The sequence below is a fragment of the Haliaeetus albicilla genome, chromosome 9 (genome assembly GCF_947461875.1).
Source record: "Haliaeetus albicilla chromosome 9, bHalAlb1.1, whole genome shotgun sequence".
NCBI lineage: Eukaryota > Metazoa > Chordata > Aves > Accipitriformes > Accipitridae > Haliaeetus > Haliaeetus albicilla.
In genome coordinates, this window is record NC_091491.1 from 36,129,193 (window position 1) to 36,146,807 (window position 17,615).

The 17,615-nt window shown below is 39.2% G+C and overlaps 1 protein-coding gene across 2 annotated transcripts in view; it reads left to right on the forward strand.

Annotated features, from left to right (window-relative positions):
• The window catches only part of TBL1XR1 (TBL1X/Y related 1), a 119,383-nt gene that overhangs the window by 35,212 nt on the left and 66,556 nt on the right, over positions 1-17,615 (forward strand). For both annotated transcript variants that reach the window (XM_069792697.1, XM_069792696.1), the window contains exon 2: positions 16,305-16,369. The gene's annotated coding sequence lies outside the window, so the exon portion shown is untranslated. The remainder of the gene's footprint in view (positions 1-16,304; positions 16,370-17,615) is intronic.

Genomic DNA, 17,615 nt, shown 5'->3' on the forward strand with positions numbered 1-17,615 from the left:
TTGAATGTTTGCTGGATTAGAATTAAATGAGAAAGCTAAACTTAAAAAACCAGAACAAAACCTGAAGAAGACTGCCTTTTCTAATTATTGGTAATGCCTAAATATTGACCTCTGTATTTCTAATTTTGTGATCCGTGGTGTGTTAATACCCATCACTGGAAATAAGGCTGCAAAATTGACTATTGCAAAATAGAGCAGGCTTATAAATTGTGGATTTGACAATCTCATATATGTTAAAATTCATTTGGAAAGCAGTACTTTATCAGGACAGGAGAAGGAGCAATTCTAACACCTCAGAACTTGAGAACGCAGTTTGCTCTTTTTCTTCAAGTGCCGATGTGATTTCCCCAAGTGTAAAGATGAATGTGTAGAGGGTATTAGGAATCTTTCTCTTTTGGACGTAAATCCCAGCGGGAGCCCTGTCATTGCACAATCCATAGACTGGTGGCACGCAGCCTTGCTGTCGCCTCGCAGGAGGGCAGTGATGCCCTCTGAGGACCCTCTCCTTTCCGTCCTGCGTAGCCTCTGGACCTGCCTGCTCTGTTGGATGCTCAGAGACTGGCTGCCCGCACATCGAAGAGCTTAAACCTGTGTTCGTCAGCAGTGCTCAGTACTAGCAGTGTGGGGAGGTTGGGGCTGACGCGAGAAGCAGAAGCAGTTTTGCTACACGTGCAATTTCTGAGAGTTCATCTGTGCGCAGTGTGGGGTGTCCGTCGCCTCCCGTTACCCCTCTCGCTGCCCCGTTCACTTCACTGGGGTGGTTCTGTGCTCCTTGTGTTACATCTCTCTGCAGACTTTGCCTTTATCCTTAAACTACAGGTGTGCCATCACAGTACAAATAATTGTAATAGATGCTGTCACTATATAAATGATATTCTTTTGTTCAGCAGCATAGAAGTTACAGTTTTCCAGAATACCAACATGTAAGAGCTCCTGATCTGTCACTTGGCTGTTAGAACAGAATAGTTAAACTTCCTTAATCGTTTGTTTGGTGCTCGCTGTTTTACCTCTGAAGGAGCACCAACCACCTCAGGATGTGGGCATGTCCCGCTAGGGTTTTCCTTGGATCTGTTTTCAATGACTTGCATGCAGAAACAGAGACTACCTTTTGCTGCATGCCTTTGCTACCCTATTTAAAATCTTTTTCTTTTGAAAGTGTTGGACTGCTCTTTGAATATCAAGGCTTATTATAGATGTTGTTTTAAGGAGGTCTTTCAAGCCTTAATTTACACCTTTGACTACTTAATACCAGAAGAAGTGTCTGCTAGGCCCAGGGTAGGTCAAAGTGAGAACAATTTAATTAACACGCAGAAGCCCTTGTTTGAAGTAATTGATTGTAATTTTGTTTTGGATTTGGAGAAATCAAACTTTGTCAAGAAAATAACTGTGCTGGAATCCATTAAAATGTTTGATTTGCTACTAGTATTGAGTTGTAGTAAAACTAGTATTTCTTTTGCTAATCAGGCTGATTTACTGCTTTGCTCTGCTTTTGTTAAAGCACATAACTTAGCCTTCATTTATACACATTATTTAAGTTTTCATGACTTTTAATGAAGTTGCATGAAGTTGATGAATAGCGTGTTTCTTATTTGCTGTGTCAAACTGCATTTAGATGAAAGTGGGTATCTAATGCACAAAATCTTCACTTGTTTTTACTGTTGCAGTGTACTGGATGAAGAGGGACTATTTATAAAAACTTTTGCATTTAAAACTAGGCAAAAGCACTATTTTGTAAGTAGTGAAATGAACTGATTTTGTTCTTCAGTATTTCAGAATTATTAGGGTTTGCCATCTTATAATTGGCAGATAAACTTCTCGCCCTTGAATCTACAGAGTACATTCATAATACGGAAGCCAGTTGAATACAAACTAGTTGAGGTATTAAAAATAATTCCTATGCCACTGTAAAAGTTTACCACTTAACACTTTTAATAAATGCTCTTTGTGAATGCTATGTCTGTGATTTCCAGCACTTCCATCAGTGGTTTAGCTTTCTTTAAAATTTAATGTATTACTTGAATATTTCATTTGTCTGAAATTATTATAGTGGCTTAAATCAGATTTTGGTATAGGTTGCCAAAATTTTAAATTGAATTTGAAATTAAAATTTAAACTCAATCTTAACAGGTGGTATGTATTCTGAAAACGCCCTGGCCCGAGTGGTGCTGTTCCTGCTGCCCAGGGCTCAGCTCTCCCAGCCTGCAGTGCAGCCTCAAGCTAAGGTGTGAGGGTCAGTGGAACCGGTATACGGCATTGCTGAGCACACAAAATAGTGCTTTCCTGAGTGCATTGCCTCTGTGTGTGGTTTTGGTCAGTTTGAAAGACCAGTTTTAACTTCTGAAGCTGTAAATAGTTTGATACTGGGTTGTACTCTGACCATCGTTACTTTTCAAAGACGAGAGAGAGGGTCGTGAATTATTTTTCCCTGCTTGTCTCTAGCAATCCATAAGCTACTCTATTGAAAGGGGAAATAGCGATGAGTGATTTTTCTGTAAATTGGTGTTGCGTTCCTGAGTTTTGAAGGTTTTCCTATGCTTGAAGGATCTCCCGTGTGACTTGATGCAGCCTTCCCCTCAAGGAGCTTTTGCGAGAAATGTGGCGTGTATCAGAGCACGTGCACCCTCTCTGACTCAGCCAGCTGTTTTAGGGCATCACTGAGATTTCTGGATTTCTCTCTTTCTCTCAGATCTGGTTGATATCAACCAATGTCTTTTAATCTCAACCTTAAAATTATATGATCCAAGATAAACTGTATCATGGCAAAAGCTGTTTGTTTTCTTAAGATTGTAATAGTCGGCACACATGCTAAAGATGCTACAGTGGGGTTCTGTTGTTGTGAAAACGCAGTGAAGAATTTCAATTAAGGAGTAACAAAAGATTTTTTTAATTTTTTTTTTTAAATAGAAATTTTTGGCAAAGATGAAAAAAATACTCGTTAAAAAGAACAAACAGAAATACTTCTGTGGTATTCCCTCTTCTTCTGTTCTCCTCCTCAGGCTGTGATTCCCCGGTGATGCAGTGGTACCGGGCTGCGCCGGAGCCGGATTTACAGCACTCCGGTTCTCTTTAGGTGCTATCATTTATTTTTGTTTTGTTCCAGTTGGTTAAAATAACAAGCAGTGAGGTTTAGAATTTATTGTGTGGTATCTGTAGGGTTTGTGTTTTAATCTTTCTTAATTCTAAACATGATTAATATTGATACCGTAAGTGTCTGTGCTCTGTGCCTTTACCAGAATTTGTAAGTTCACCATGGCTCAAGTCTGTTTTTTTGGCTCTCTCTGGACATGAATAACTCAGCTGCTTATCTCAGGCAGTGCCCGTACCTTTGCTTTGCGAGAGGTGTATTGGGAATGCTCCCACGCACCTCCAGGCTGTGAGTAGCCACAGTGAAGTTCGTCTGAATCTTGGTAATTTTATTCAGCTGATGGGGTAATAGCAAGGGCAGGACTGCAGCTATCTGTTGGAAGGCTTAGGAAACGTCTCTTCTTTAAACTTGATTTATATCATTGTTAATTCATAGTTAGCAGTGAGAAATGGTTAATTTAAAAAAGAAAAAAAACCAAAAAACCCACAGGAGGGTTTGGGTGGAGTGCCTCAAATATGACTGCTGTAATGACCTCACCAGGTCAAGTCTTCTGGTAACTAAGGATGAGCAGATAATTTGGATTTTCAGTAGTATCTTCCTGGTTTGTTAATCAAAAGAATTGCAAATATTGCCTTTAACATTTTGCAAATACATCTCTCTTTCTAAAATGTGTCACATGAGATACTTTTACGTAAAGAGTTACATGTGAAATCAAATTGCCATATTGGCAATTTTGTTACATACTAACAAAAGCAAAACGCTGAATCCCTAAGTTGCAGTTGCAAGCCACAAAGTAAAACCTGTATTTACATTTCCCATCATATATGTGCATATACTGAGTTTCATTACGCCATGTTGCTAGAATTCACCTCTGTTCCCTTATCTTACGGTTTATGGCTATATAGTGTGTGCTGGGACAGTGGAATTTTATGCAGTGATGAGAGGCTTTGTAGATCACTATCGTACATATATTACTAACACTTTATGCTATTGTTGCTTCTCTGGTGTGAAATATTTGCACTGCACTGTGGCTGGATGCCTTGATTCACACTCATCTTTGCTCCCTGAGGCCATGGGTGGTCTGTGGCTGGTCTGTGGAGCCAGTATCTTCAAAATTTGGTAATAGTGTTTGGCATGTGTCATATTGAGGACTGGCAATAGTCCAAGTCACTTAAGAATTTTGTAGTAAAGTCTTTACACACTGAAGTAATAAAAATTAACTCTTCATATGCAGGCTAAAATAAATGAATGTAGTTTCAGATTTATTTTTACTGCTTTACAGGAGGATACTATTAGGAACAAAAAGATAAAAGTAGTAATGTTTTCTGAATCATTGCATTAACAACTTGTTTAGTTAAAAATGCCACAAGGAAATTATCTTTACTTGACAAAAGAACAAATAGTGCTAATTGCTCTTAAATTTTGCTTGTTTAGTCTACAAATGTCACTAGCGAAATAGCATCCTTTTCATTTTTGTGGGAGAGTCAGTGTGCCTGTGGCCACACGTACAGTCGAAGAGGGTCAAATGAAACTTCTCTGAAAAGGTGTCGAAATCAGTCTAGTAGCAGTATTCCTGTGAGAATATGGTAAGTGGATTTATTTCTGGATGAAGTTGGTATAAAAAAAATTTTCTATGTGTTAAATGGGTCAGAAGTGCTAGTGTTTGAGACATTTTTGTAATTCCAAGATTTTGCTTGTTCCTTAGGCATAAGAATGATAAGACACAAGAAAAAGTCTGATAAATTATTGCATTTGTAATGTGAAAAAAAAAAGTATATATAGAACCTTGGTTTTATCTGATCTGGTAAACAGTCTCTTCTGAGGTGCGGCAGCTTGTAAACCTAGGTTATTACTTGTGGTCTGATGGAAGATACATCATTATTGGGCTGTCAAGTTCCATGCATTTATTACACAATGCTGTATAGGTTCTGTGTATCTATTAGATAGTGCTAAATACATCATATTGTTCCATTTTAAAATCCTGCTGCTGACTTTGAAAAGCATGCCAAAAAAGCATGCTTGAAAAGCACGCTTAAAAAAGGGAAGAAAAACCCTTGACTAGGTGTGACTAAAATAATATCTACAGTGTTCTGTTTGGAGATGAACCAGACCCCAATATTTGACATGTCTGACACTGAGGGGAAATACTTTTGCTAGGTGGAGTATTTTTGACAAACGTGTTTGATATTCCTCACCCGAGCATTTGTCGGTTGTTTCCTTGGTTAATGAGTGCATGTTAGCATGATCACAAAGGAAAGTAGCAAAATGTACAGGCCTCCAATTTGTTCTTCATCAATAAAAAGAACTAAATATCTGTATATTCAAAATGAAAATAGAGGCATAGCTTTTTTTTGTTTAAATTTTTTAAAATTTATAGACATTCATCACTTTTTTTTTTCTTTTTTAAAAATGAAAACCGGGCTAGTCTGTGGATGCTTTAGTAAATCTATATCAGAGCAGCAAAAAACATGCAAGGAGCAAGTAATTTCAGTGATGATGGCTATCTAGCAGATCTTAAAATTAATGCATGGGTAAATTTTCTCTCTTTCACAAGTTGGAAGATTAAAGAAGGGTTTTTTTCCCAAAGACCAAGACTAGAGGACTTGAGTCTTTTTTTATTTTCTGAGTCTAGTAGATCCCATTGATAAATACAAGTTGATTTAAAAAAAAAAAAAAAAAAAAGCCCCAAACCCACCTTTTTCATGAAGTCCTGACAGTAGTTGCAGAGAATTCTGCAGGCAACTGCAGAGGCAGAATTCTGAAAATGAAATTTCCAAATGGTGAAATCCTGTCTTGAGCCTATTCTAGTTTGAACAGCGAGATTTGCAGGATGAGCATCTCAGCCAATTTCAGATTCCTGGTGTGAAACAATCAAGATAAGAATCAAAAAGTAAAGAAAGGGAGAAGCCGTGTTAGATCAAATGCTATACACTAGATGTCTCCTTAGGCAGAATTACTCCTTCCAGAGTCCTTGCTACTCTTGCTTAAAATAACAGGAGCCCCATAGCATAGGCTGGTTCTCATAACTAAATATTCTTCAGCTGCATGGTTTTGTTTTGGGGAAGTTTTTCTGGGTTATCTTCAGTAGATTTATCTAAAATGTAGATCTTTTCTTGCCCTTGACTATTGCTCCTGTTAAATTGCTGTGTGTCTTCTCCTGGCTGGAGATGTTACTTACCTGTGCCTGAGACCTGATCCATTAACAGCTTTCCAAATTATCAGGTAGACTTTCACTGAGATTAAAAAGACATTTAATGCAGAAGGTAGTAACTAGTTCAATTTTTGTATTGATTTTGAAAATGATAAATAACATGCTTGACAAAACTCATTTTTACTGGGATACTTTTGAAAATGGTGAATTTAGTGTCAGTTCTTCAGAATAGCTTAAGAAAGCTTAAATTCAAGTCATTCTTGATAGCATTGACATATCCTTTACAGTTACTATTAGGACATACCCATTACAGAGAAAACAAGATGCTATTAACCCTGTTTACAGGGAGCTCTGCTGAAGAACAGAAGAGAAAATAAGAGTGGAAAGGTGAGACACTGAGAAGAGTATTAGCCAGATTACTGTGGAGATAAGACTTAGAAGTTAATAGCTTCCTGAATTAAAACCTAATATGTAAGAAACTGAGTTCTTTTGTAGGTGTGAGTTTATGCTGATGAGCACATATTGACCGATTCTCTTTCAAAAATAGTCTTGAAATTTAATGGCATTATTTTAACATTTACCATGTTAGATGCTCAATTCCCCATTTCATAGAGGTTCCTTTTCTCTTACAGGAATGTCAAGTTAAGCTAGTAAGAAGCAGATATATAAAACTGTAAAGACAGACACAAGCTATTCTTTTTCTGAGCAGGGAGCCTGTAAAACTGCTTACCAGAAAAGGTAGATGCTAAATGTTTATGGGACTGAAAATGTTAATGGAAGATAATTCCCTTGAGGGAATACAGAGAAGCCAAACAAATTGTGCTTTGAAAAGTCATCTGAGTTGAAAATAGCCAGAGGCTAGGAGGTTATTTAGGGGACTAGATCACGTTGGTGCTGTTTTCACTCTTCCTTTAGGCATCTGCCATTGGGTCACTGCTGGAGAGAGGGTAATGGGCCGGAGAGCCCTTTGGCCTGATCCGGTATGGCCAGTCTTTGGGTCTCATTCAGGTCTCATGGAGTTTTGTTCAGATAAAATCTTTTGTCTTGTATAAAGGAAAATACAAAGTGCTGGGGAACTAACATTAGCAAGTTTTTTCACTTTTTTAAACTGTTTGCAAAGCAGCATAATAGGTTATCCAATCACACTTCCACTTGTTTATAGGATAAACACCTGCTATGTGTTGCTCTGTACATGTTATACCTTAGTTCAAAGGGGCTATAAATTGAGCTATACAGCTGCAATGACTATAGGAAATTCAACAGAAAACATTTCCAATGAAACAAAAATACTGACTTCATTCATTTTGGCAAAAAATTAAGTTTGCTTAGGTTTTTTTTGCACCCATTTGCAATAAGGAAAAACATTTTCCTACAGTAGGAGAGCCCGAAGTGGTTGAAATGTTAATTAATGTAATGTACAGCATTTTTAGGAAAAGCTTTTTTTTTTATTTCAGAATAGACCACCTAGGGCAGGAGGTACATAGTTTAATATTTTAACTGTATACATGTAGATAAGCCTTACTTTACTTAAGACAGACATGAATAAGGGCACTGTTAGGTTGTTATCAATTAATCATAGCCTAGTGATGGTCTTTATGTGAGACATCTCTACTGTGGCTTCATTTCCTGATGCTCGTCAAATCCTTTGAATATGCTGTCATTGATGAATCAAATGTATTTGTTTTCCTTGATCATGCTTAGGTCCTGTTGTTAAAAAAAAAAAAGGTGAATAACAAGTGGCATGATTAGATTAGTCTAATGCTGCTGTTGATTAATGACTTTAATCCATTTATTTAATAAAGGCTATTCTCCTTGACCATACTGCTGCAGTAAATATTTTGCTATGTTTATCTGTACTGTAGGCAGCTTATTCTTTGGAACAGGTTTTGGTGTCTCTTACTCCGTGTATAAGTCTAATATCGATGCAAGTATTTCCCTATTCAATCAGTGTGACAGACAAACGTAGTTTCTCAGCTCTGGTATCTAAATGGTTTGAAAAGACAACAGAATAATGTATATATATATAAAATACAGTTAGTGTCTGTGTTATTTCTGATATGACTCACATTACTTAGTACATCATTCCGTGTTTGCTGTGAGATTTTTGTGCTGGGATCCCTATCATTGTCCAAGGCACCAGCCATCCCTTGGAAACAGAGGTGTATTTTGATGACGGAGCTGTAGGGCAGTGCTGTTCCCGCATTTCTTCCCTTTCAGGGCTGTGTTGCCTCTTCCTCTCCTGAGCCAGTGCTATCCTCTTCTGACCCTGCAGCGGGATGCTTCAGGAGCTGAGTGGTAGAAATTATTATTTTCCATTTTTTTAGGGGAAAGCAAGTGGCGAGAGCACTCAACTGGGAGTGGGTAGATGGGGGGTACCAAGGTCTCCCCGTAGAATAGCAGGTAGGTTTTGGCTAGGATGTGGCTTGAGAATAAAACTTAACCAAAACCTTCAGGTGAGTTACAGGCTCTGAGCTCTGATGGACAGCTGATTTGGGAACGAGTGTGCTGTCCCCTCTGCCCTCCAAGTTTTTAGCCCCCGCTGCAGGGATGACTTACCTGCTCGTGGAGTAGGAAAGCTTGCCATGGTAATGAGAGGCACAGTCTTTTTTCCTATACCCTAGTCTGCAATTTGTCACAGTTCAGTAGCTGCTGTGTTAGAATAAGTTGTTCTTTTAGCAGGGATGGCTGGACAACCAGTGCATGAACAGCGGCAGCCCTCTCCGGGTAGGTTTTAACTCCTTGTGAGTCAGAGCCCTCATATAACGCTGTAAAATTACCCCATTAAGAGAAACGATGGGAGCATGGAAAGGGCAGAGGCAGGAGGATTTGTAGGAAAGATGATATTGTCTACTGGTGGTAGGATGTAGAGATTTGAAAAAGGGAAAAATTCCTTGTATGTTGCTTGGTCTTGGGCAGCTTGAACTGCTGCTTAATCACAGGGTTTACCTGTGCAGAAAGAGCTTAATCTGTAGCTTATTTGTGTGAAAATATGACCAAGTCACAGAATTTTGTAGAAAGGTGGTGCTACTGCATGAGTACATCATGCGCCAAATGTCACTCAGTTTTGAAAAATCTCTGGGGAAATGAGAGGGGACTGTAAGCAGAAGTGCAGCAGCTTTTGATGAGCAGTGTTTTCGGAAAAAAATATTTAATTATTCCTTGCTATGCTTAATGGATGATTTCAGGGCAGTCAGTATTATGTCTCTTGGCAGCGTGAGAGGCTTACGTTTTTCTCTGGCTTTGCACAAAATAATAATAGTAATAATAATTTTAGGAAGAATCTGGAACGTGTTATAAACACCTTATTTTAGGGGAGCTGCATCCCAGGAACATCTGGAGTATATGAGCTCAAGCTCCACCACAAACTTTACTTTTGACCTCCAGTATGACTAAGTTTTCAGAAAAATGTTTTCATACCTATGGATTTTTAAGTGCTTTTGAGTATTAAAAGTAACTCATAATTTTGAGGGTTGTATTAAAAGAATTCTTGGATCCCAGTTCTTCAGACTGTGCTGTTACTTTTACATGCCCAATATCACAAGTAAGGTGGATTTTTAGAAAATTTTGGTACACATCTGTTTTTAAACCTGATACTTTGCTGCGAGGGCAAATACCGTGCAAAGTGCTCGTGCAGAAGGCAGATGGAAGGCAACCAGCCTTCCAAATGTGTTTTCAGATAGGAAGAGAGCCACAACTTCAACAACACTGGGTGTACGTGATGTTCAGGGTCAGTGGCCACAGCAGGACTTCTTGAGCCTGTTGACGTCAAACTGTCTGCAAACGCCGTGTCTTGCAGCAGAACCCAAGTCCCGCTGCATTGTCTAAATGTCCTCTGCAGCTCATTAGCTTGGCTCGACAAAAATGTAGATCGAACTTTTACTCTGGAAGAATGCCCCATTTGACTTCTGGTTGCCCAAAAAAGTAAGGGTGATAGTGGTACCGATATTGAGAGAAACACAGGCAGGGCTTGAATGGTGGTTACATTCATTAGGGTTGAAAATAACACAATATTGTCATGTCCTCTTGTTACTTTTGGAGATTTCCTTATTTAAATGTTTTGAGCCCAGTTCCAAACGTGATGTCTACTTAGAACATGTATCCCACCTCCCAAAGCATGGCACATCTGAGACAGAATATTAATGAATTCAATAAATTAAGCTCCTTAAGAAACATGTACAGTTGTGCTTTTGCCCCACTGTAATTATTTCCGATGCTTGCCATAATCTAGATACAAGACCACCATTAATCCCAAAGCAGAGGAATATTTTGTTCCAAATATTTTAAGAACGCAGACAAGGCAGGCGCTGTTAGCAGGGAAAGGGAAAAAGGTATTTTTCCTAGGGAAGCAGTTTGAGCTTTGTTCCATATCCCCAAACTGGAGACCAATTTAAAAGTCCTGGTAACCTTGCAACTATCAGTTCCCTACAAACACATTGCTATGTTGACAAAAGCAGGTGCCTGCCTCCGTTCAGCTGTGAAGGCTCATTGAGTTAACGGGCTCTGCATGGTGAAGGGAAGGGTTGTCGCTGAGCAGCATGGCTGAGTCGATTTGGCAAGCTGGAGCAGGCTGAATTAGTATCATGGGAAATATGGCTCTTCCTACTTTGAGGAAAGGGAATGGAAAAAAAATATTCTTTTTTTTTTTTTAAAGTGGTATATTTTGTTTGTGTCTTGATGCAGTTTTTAGTGTGTATTTGAAATCTATAGTAAACTTAATGAGAATAACAGTGGCCCCTAAATGCTACATGTCAGATTTTTATTTTTTTTTTACACAAGGAAAATTTTTTTCTCTTTCCAATTTGAGGTGAGTCTGCTGAGAGCACACAGTTTGACAGGCTGTTATTCTCAGTCTTTTCTCTGATTAATCTTGCAGTGAGGAATTTAAATTTAAAACTCAGTTCTAGAATAAACCCACAAAAAATTACTTATCAATATGCTACTATTATTAGCAGTATGTCACTAGTCATCATGTCCACTATTTTCAGAAAACAAACAAGCACCACAAATTAGAAACTACATTGAATTTACATAGGTGGGCCCCCATCCTAGATGTAGCAGTCTGTGAAAGTGGGATTTTGTGACTACTCTGGAGGCCAATAGTCCCTTCACATAACACTCAGTGCCTTGAGTAATAACTGTTTATACTCTTTCCCGGTCTAGACTGGATTTAACTTCATTCTCTAGGATCTTTTAACTTCCAGTTTATGTGAATTGGGTTACTTACTAATGAATTTCATTTAAATGCCTTGCAAGTGAAATCATGCTGCAGCACGGCTTGCCTTCCCTCCTTCCCCAGTGCTACCAACTGATTGGTATTGACAAGATTACTCCGGTGCGTTATGTATTTTTAATAGAGCTGGCTAAGATGGTTTCCTCTCCAGTAATTTAGCTTCCTTTCCTTTCAGTGGGCTATAAGCTATTTTCTGCGATTGCCTCAATTTTTTACTTTTATAGAAATTGGTGTTTAAACTTGTACATAGCTGCTGCAATAATCTTTTGCTCTGGTCTGACTTTTCCTATCTTTCTCATTGCACAGTGAAACCTGTTTCTGTGCTCTTCTGAAAAGTGGTTCCTGTATCCAGATGATCTTTTCTCCAGAACAGTGTTGTCTGCTTACCCAGTTCTTATTCTTTATCCCCTCAGATATCCCAGTTTGTTTTAATAGTTGGGTCATATACGTCCATACACATACAGAAGCTTGTTATATGAAGGAGTATTTCTAAGTGTGGAAAGTTGTGCAACTTTTGTGTGATATGAATATGTAAGTTAAGCATTTCTTCTTTGAAACATCCAGAAAGTTAGCTTGTGTCAGGTTTTTCCATATTTCTGAAGTAATGAAGGCCTAAAGACAGAACAAAGATCAGGAAATAAAAATTTTTCAACTGACAGAGAAAAGCCATTTCAGATAGAGTTGAGGAATGTAGGTGGATATGTCTCTGGGCAGGTCTCGGATACTTTGAGTGTTCCCTATTGAGGCTTCTTGTAAAATACCCTCGATGATTTCCCCCCCCCTCCATCTGAGCATATTCCCAGTGCTGTGCCACTGTATGCTCCCAGAGTGGGGTATTGGAGCAGTCTGCGTGTGTTATTTTGTCGCTAGGAACCCTACTGCGACCAACTAGTTGCAGGTGATGACAGTTTTTAATGCTGTCTTGTGAGTGGTGCTGATTTTTTTTTAAAATTTTTTTTTTGCCCGCTCATATGTATTTGTTTCTCTTGAATTTTTTGAGTTGGTATTTGTCTCAGTTCAGCTTCTGTGTTAGATCTGAAAAGCAGATGTTATTGTAGAAGTGCTGAATTGTTTAAAAAAGATTGCCATACATCGCTGTGGAGCTGTGATTAAAAGAAATAATTTTGATTTTCTCTGTTTATGTTCCAAGCACGGCAGTGGTAGAATCACCGCTAGTTTTGTATATGCCTATTAATCAAATGAAAGGAAGGATTCAATGGAGTGATTAGTTTTCAATTTAGGCTTTGTCTGATGCTTTTTGCAGCCTAGTTACTGAGGGGAATATCCAGGATTTAGTTATTTTTAATTCTATTTTGATTAGGACGCTCTTTCCAGATACTGAATCCAGATAAAAGCAGAATACTCGAGGAGAATTTAGAAGAAAAGATACTGTGTCCTTAGAAGGCTTTTGTAATTCACAAAGCACAACATCTAATGACTAAATTTTGTTGTCAGAGCTCAAATAGCACCAAAATCTCAGAAAGTAGTATAAACAGTGTGATCCTAAGAGGATTAGAAGAAAAACATGAGCGCACAAGTTCACATGAGGAACAGAAGCAATTCAAAGCTCACGCAGAAAACATTGTTTTAGCCATAGCATGAACCCAGTGTAATGGATGGGTAGGAGAAAAGAGCATAAATGATGGCGTTTCTAGAAGAAAATGGTTAAGCGTTTTTGCAAATAGCTTTTAGAGAGATCCTTGCTTTGAACTGATTATGTTTGGAAACAGGTAAAGAATAACATTAGTGTACCTCTGTGCTATGTGTTTATAACCAGATTTGTCACTGTGCGGTGCCACGGTTGTTTTCATCTGTGGTTTCGTCTTTGTACCACGCAATTATTACTTGGTTGATAACAGCAGCCCAATCCATGCTAGCAGCATGGATCGGTATTTACTTTTTTGGTAGCTGGTTTGGCGTGTTAGTTTTGGCCCTGCAGATGGGAGCTGCCTGTCTCGTGCAACCTGTTGCCTGGACCTTTTTTGCCACCTCTGCATGCAAGCAGGTCTCGAGTTTATGGCTTCAGGGCTTGCTGCCGCTCTGTGTGCCGCAGCGGGATGCTCTTCCCGAGGAGATGTTGGACACTGTACTGAGCATTTTGGCCTGATGTCATGGGGGGACACGGGCATCAGGTGTGTCATTCTTGTGCAGAAAAGCTGGTGAGCGCTGGCTGGGAGCAGCTCAGTACACACGCAGCAAAATCTTCTTTTTAAGTTGAGGGCAGCAGTGTTCAGTCGATGCTGAAGGCATTAGTCATCAGTCAGTGGTCAACCCTCCAGCCCCTCCAAGATGAAGGATCCAAACTCACAAGCTACTGTGCATTCCCCAGGTGTGCTTTATCAACTTCAAGGGCATCTGGTGGATTATTTTTAAGTGTCACGTAGTGTAGCTGTTACTACACCTGGTCACCTGTTTAAATCACGGTAACAGGTTGGTATATAAAGGCGAGAGATAGTCTAAAATCAATAAATTATAGCTGTCACCTGCATTGTTTCAAGGTACATGCCAAAATGACAAAGTCCAATAGGATAAATTTGGAACGAAAAAAGCTGCTGCTGAGGCATTTGTACTCAGTACTTGTATTCTGAAGAAGGACATCGCAGAGTTTCTGAATGTTTACGTGTCATTTCAAGTGCCCTTATTTAAAACTGGAGCCTACAACCAATTAACATGAGTGAGGAATGAAGCAGAGTCAGTGAACCCTTTCTTTTCTCATTCTCTGCTCTCTTGAGTCTTTGCTTCCAGCTTCTTTCCATGTCACTGCCCTGTTCAGATACAAAGCGAAGGACAAGAAGCCTCTTCCACAGATCAGACGGAAAGGTTTCCTTCTCTGGCTTTGACGATAAGTACTGCACTCAGAAGATTGCACAAGGGCAAAGAGGTGTTGGAAGGAGACAGTTTGGGCAGTGTATACTGAAGAAAGCCTTTTTTCATTGAAGAAAATGGTTTATGTTTGTGCAATCATCCTTTTATTTATGTTTGCCATGTTCCTTCCCAAGTGAAATAACCCAAACCACGCGGCACACTCGGAACGGGGCAGCAGAGCCCTCCTCTGCCTTTCTCTGCACACAGCTTTCATAATGATTTAGGCTGTTCTTAAAAAAATATTGGTCAGTTGGTGTTTTGTTCTGTTTTTAAGGAAAACTCTGGTTATTAGCAAGTAGGGTTTTTTTTATGGGGTCTGCCGAACGAGGTGATAAAGCTTTCTCTTCTCTGCTGGTCTGCAGCTCTGGGTGTGGAAAAAACCACCTTTCCGAGGAGCTCCGCGTAGGAAACTGTGCCACTTGAGGAGTGGAGTTTTCCTCAGCCTATTTACATAATTTCTGCAGCACCAGTACAACTAAGCAAGGAAACAAGACCATGTTTGCAAATTCTTTCAATTGCCAGCATTCCTGCATTCTTCAACATCCTCTGCAGCGCCTCTCCTCTTGCTTGCACTTGCCTTGGTGGTGCGGTGAGATCTTCTAAGAATACAATAAGCCCAACTGCTGCAGCTCTTTTTTTTTTGGCTGGGTCCAAAATGGCTTTATAATAAACCGTTTCCTACTGGCTGAGCTTGAAAATTGCATGCAAGAACTCTGTGTTGATTATGAGCCCCAAAACCGTAGTTATTCTTTACTCATAGTAGAAGTTTTTGAGCACAGTTTACAGATGCTTTGTAAATAGTTTAATCTAAAAATAGTCTGATAATTCTTCATTAGTCACCCATGTCCATCTGTCCCCCTTCTTGCTCTTTGAGTGGGCGATTAGATTATTTACTAAAGAGAAGTAGTCTGGCGAGTATTTGCATGGAGAGCAACCACTCAGAAATATTAGTGTGAATAAAAATTGTTTGTCATTACTGAATAAAAGTGGATGTTACAGTGGCTGGAGTTAGCATGTATTTGGACATCAGAATGTGTTTGCTTAACTACTTTATTGTTAGATGCATAAATTATTATTGATATGTAAAGAAAATTACTAAAATGTAGGAGAAAATGGATTTTTTTTTTTTTTGCTTATGTTTTTGTTCAGCTTTTGAAGATGGGAAAGATTTCTCTTGAATAGTGCACTAGGAAGACTTCTATTATGTACATGTTGTCAAATGTCGCCAGCAACTAGTATGAGCTGTTTTTTTTAATTACTGAAGTCACTGCAGGAGCTGGTAACTATCTGGATGCGTAGGCACACCTGTGTACATAAAAGGAGTTTCTTAGTGCAATATGTGTTAGGAAAACGGATTTTATTTTTTTTATTTTTTTTTTTTTTTACTGCCTCATAGTGGATGTAACTATTTTGGAAGTCAAACCACTGGAATGTTGATTTTTGTTTGGGGCTTTTCAGAGTGTTTAGGAGTTGGCAGCTAAGGTTTATTTCCGGAAGAAATTTGGCATGGGCAGAAGATACTGTAAGCTGCCTACTTTTCCTAGTTAGCTTCCCAAAGCTTTTTCTGGAGAGCTAAGGCAAAATCCAGACATCAGGATTTTTATACACGGGTTGTTTTGTTTGTGTGTGCTCCTGCTGAATGGGTGCGACTGTCTAGAGGTCTGATGGTACAAGTATTCATTCAACAGGCTTATTTGTTCAAAGGTCTGTGTTTCAGGCTCCCCACGGGAGCAGTTCGTGTGATGTGGGTAGTGACAGGATATATGCAAAACCCCAGCTCTGCCTGCTCTTCTGTGCCTGATCGCTGCTGCTTTAGGCTGTATACAAATTCAGTGGTAATCCCTCAGCTCCATGAACAGAGCAGGCTGCGAGAGCTACGAAGGCCCATACTGGATAACGTTTTATTGTGTTAACACCACCGTTTTCAAAAGAATAAATATTAATGTTTCCTATTTTGTCTCCTTCCTTGTCAGCATCACCTTTCTGTGGCAAGAGGCACCCGAAAGGAAAACTTCTGCATATCAATGCACTGCCAATGGTAAGTACCTTTTTAACTGACTGAAGGTGGCGTGGTTCCTTCCTGCAGATACGCTGTAAACTGTCTTGTATTGGAGATAGTATTTTTAGAATACCTACTTTTTAGTACACAAGTGGATTATTTTAATTTTTTAAGAAACATGTAGCCCATTATTCTGTTTGATAAAAATACTAAAATTGTATCTAGATTTTGTCATGTGGAAGGTGGGTTAGCATGTTAATTTTGAAGCAAGAAGTGTGACTTGACAATAACACAGCTCATCCTGTTGGTAACTGGTTTTGCTTCCTCTTTTGGCCAAGAGCCTGTTTGGGGCAAGCTGTAGCCCAGCTGAGTGCTCTGTTGCCCCCACTTGGGTGCTCTCTGTAGTTTGTTTCAGTACTAACGGCTTCTCCTCTAAAAAACCTGCGCAGTGCCAGGCGTATTTTGCTTCGGCACGTTTGATGGCATAAGACTAGTGAAGCTAAAAAATCTTAGCTTCCTTAGAAAGGGGCTTGGCTGATGCAATCTTCTTATTCCGTCTCTGGAATATTACTCAATGTTATAGACCGTTGGAGGTTCATGTTTGCAGACTGTCCTTATGGTTTACTTATGCTTCCTGATAGTTGTGTAGATGGAAGGCAGAGGTGAGGTCTGAAGAGAAGGATTGGAACTTACTGCTTCAGCTTTGATCAAATAATCTTTTTTTCAGCAGTTTTGGTATCTTGTGTTGTCACAGTTGAGGTATACGAGAATGGTAATTGCGGCATTAGCCTTAAGAAATAAATTCATAAAGTGCCAGCCTGAGTTTTGTATTTCAAGCATCTCTAAATCATTGTGCTCAGTACGGAAGTTAAAGGGATAGTATTTCTAACCACTAGCTTTGAAAACTCAATTTGGGATATGAGAGCTGAGCTGGGTTCCTTTGGTTTGCGTGTGGGCATGGATCTAAAGAATATGTAAATAAATTATAGCCTTACTTACACCTTTGCAACTCCACCGTCTTTGCCCCGTGAGCGAGATGACACTCCAAGAGAGTTTGCTTAGTTGTAATTGCTTTACTTTGAAGCGTAGTAAGTGATTCTGTTGACTCTTGAAGACAACATCATGGAGTGAAATGTAATGCAGCATAAGTAAAGCAAATATAACTCTGAAATCAGAAGATCTGCACCAAGTTGTGTATGTCATTTAATAGCCTGATGTTTAGGCTCAGAGTTCGTATGTGTGAAGTTTATCTTGATTTGGGATGAAGTTCAGCTGGTGGGAATGG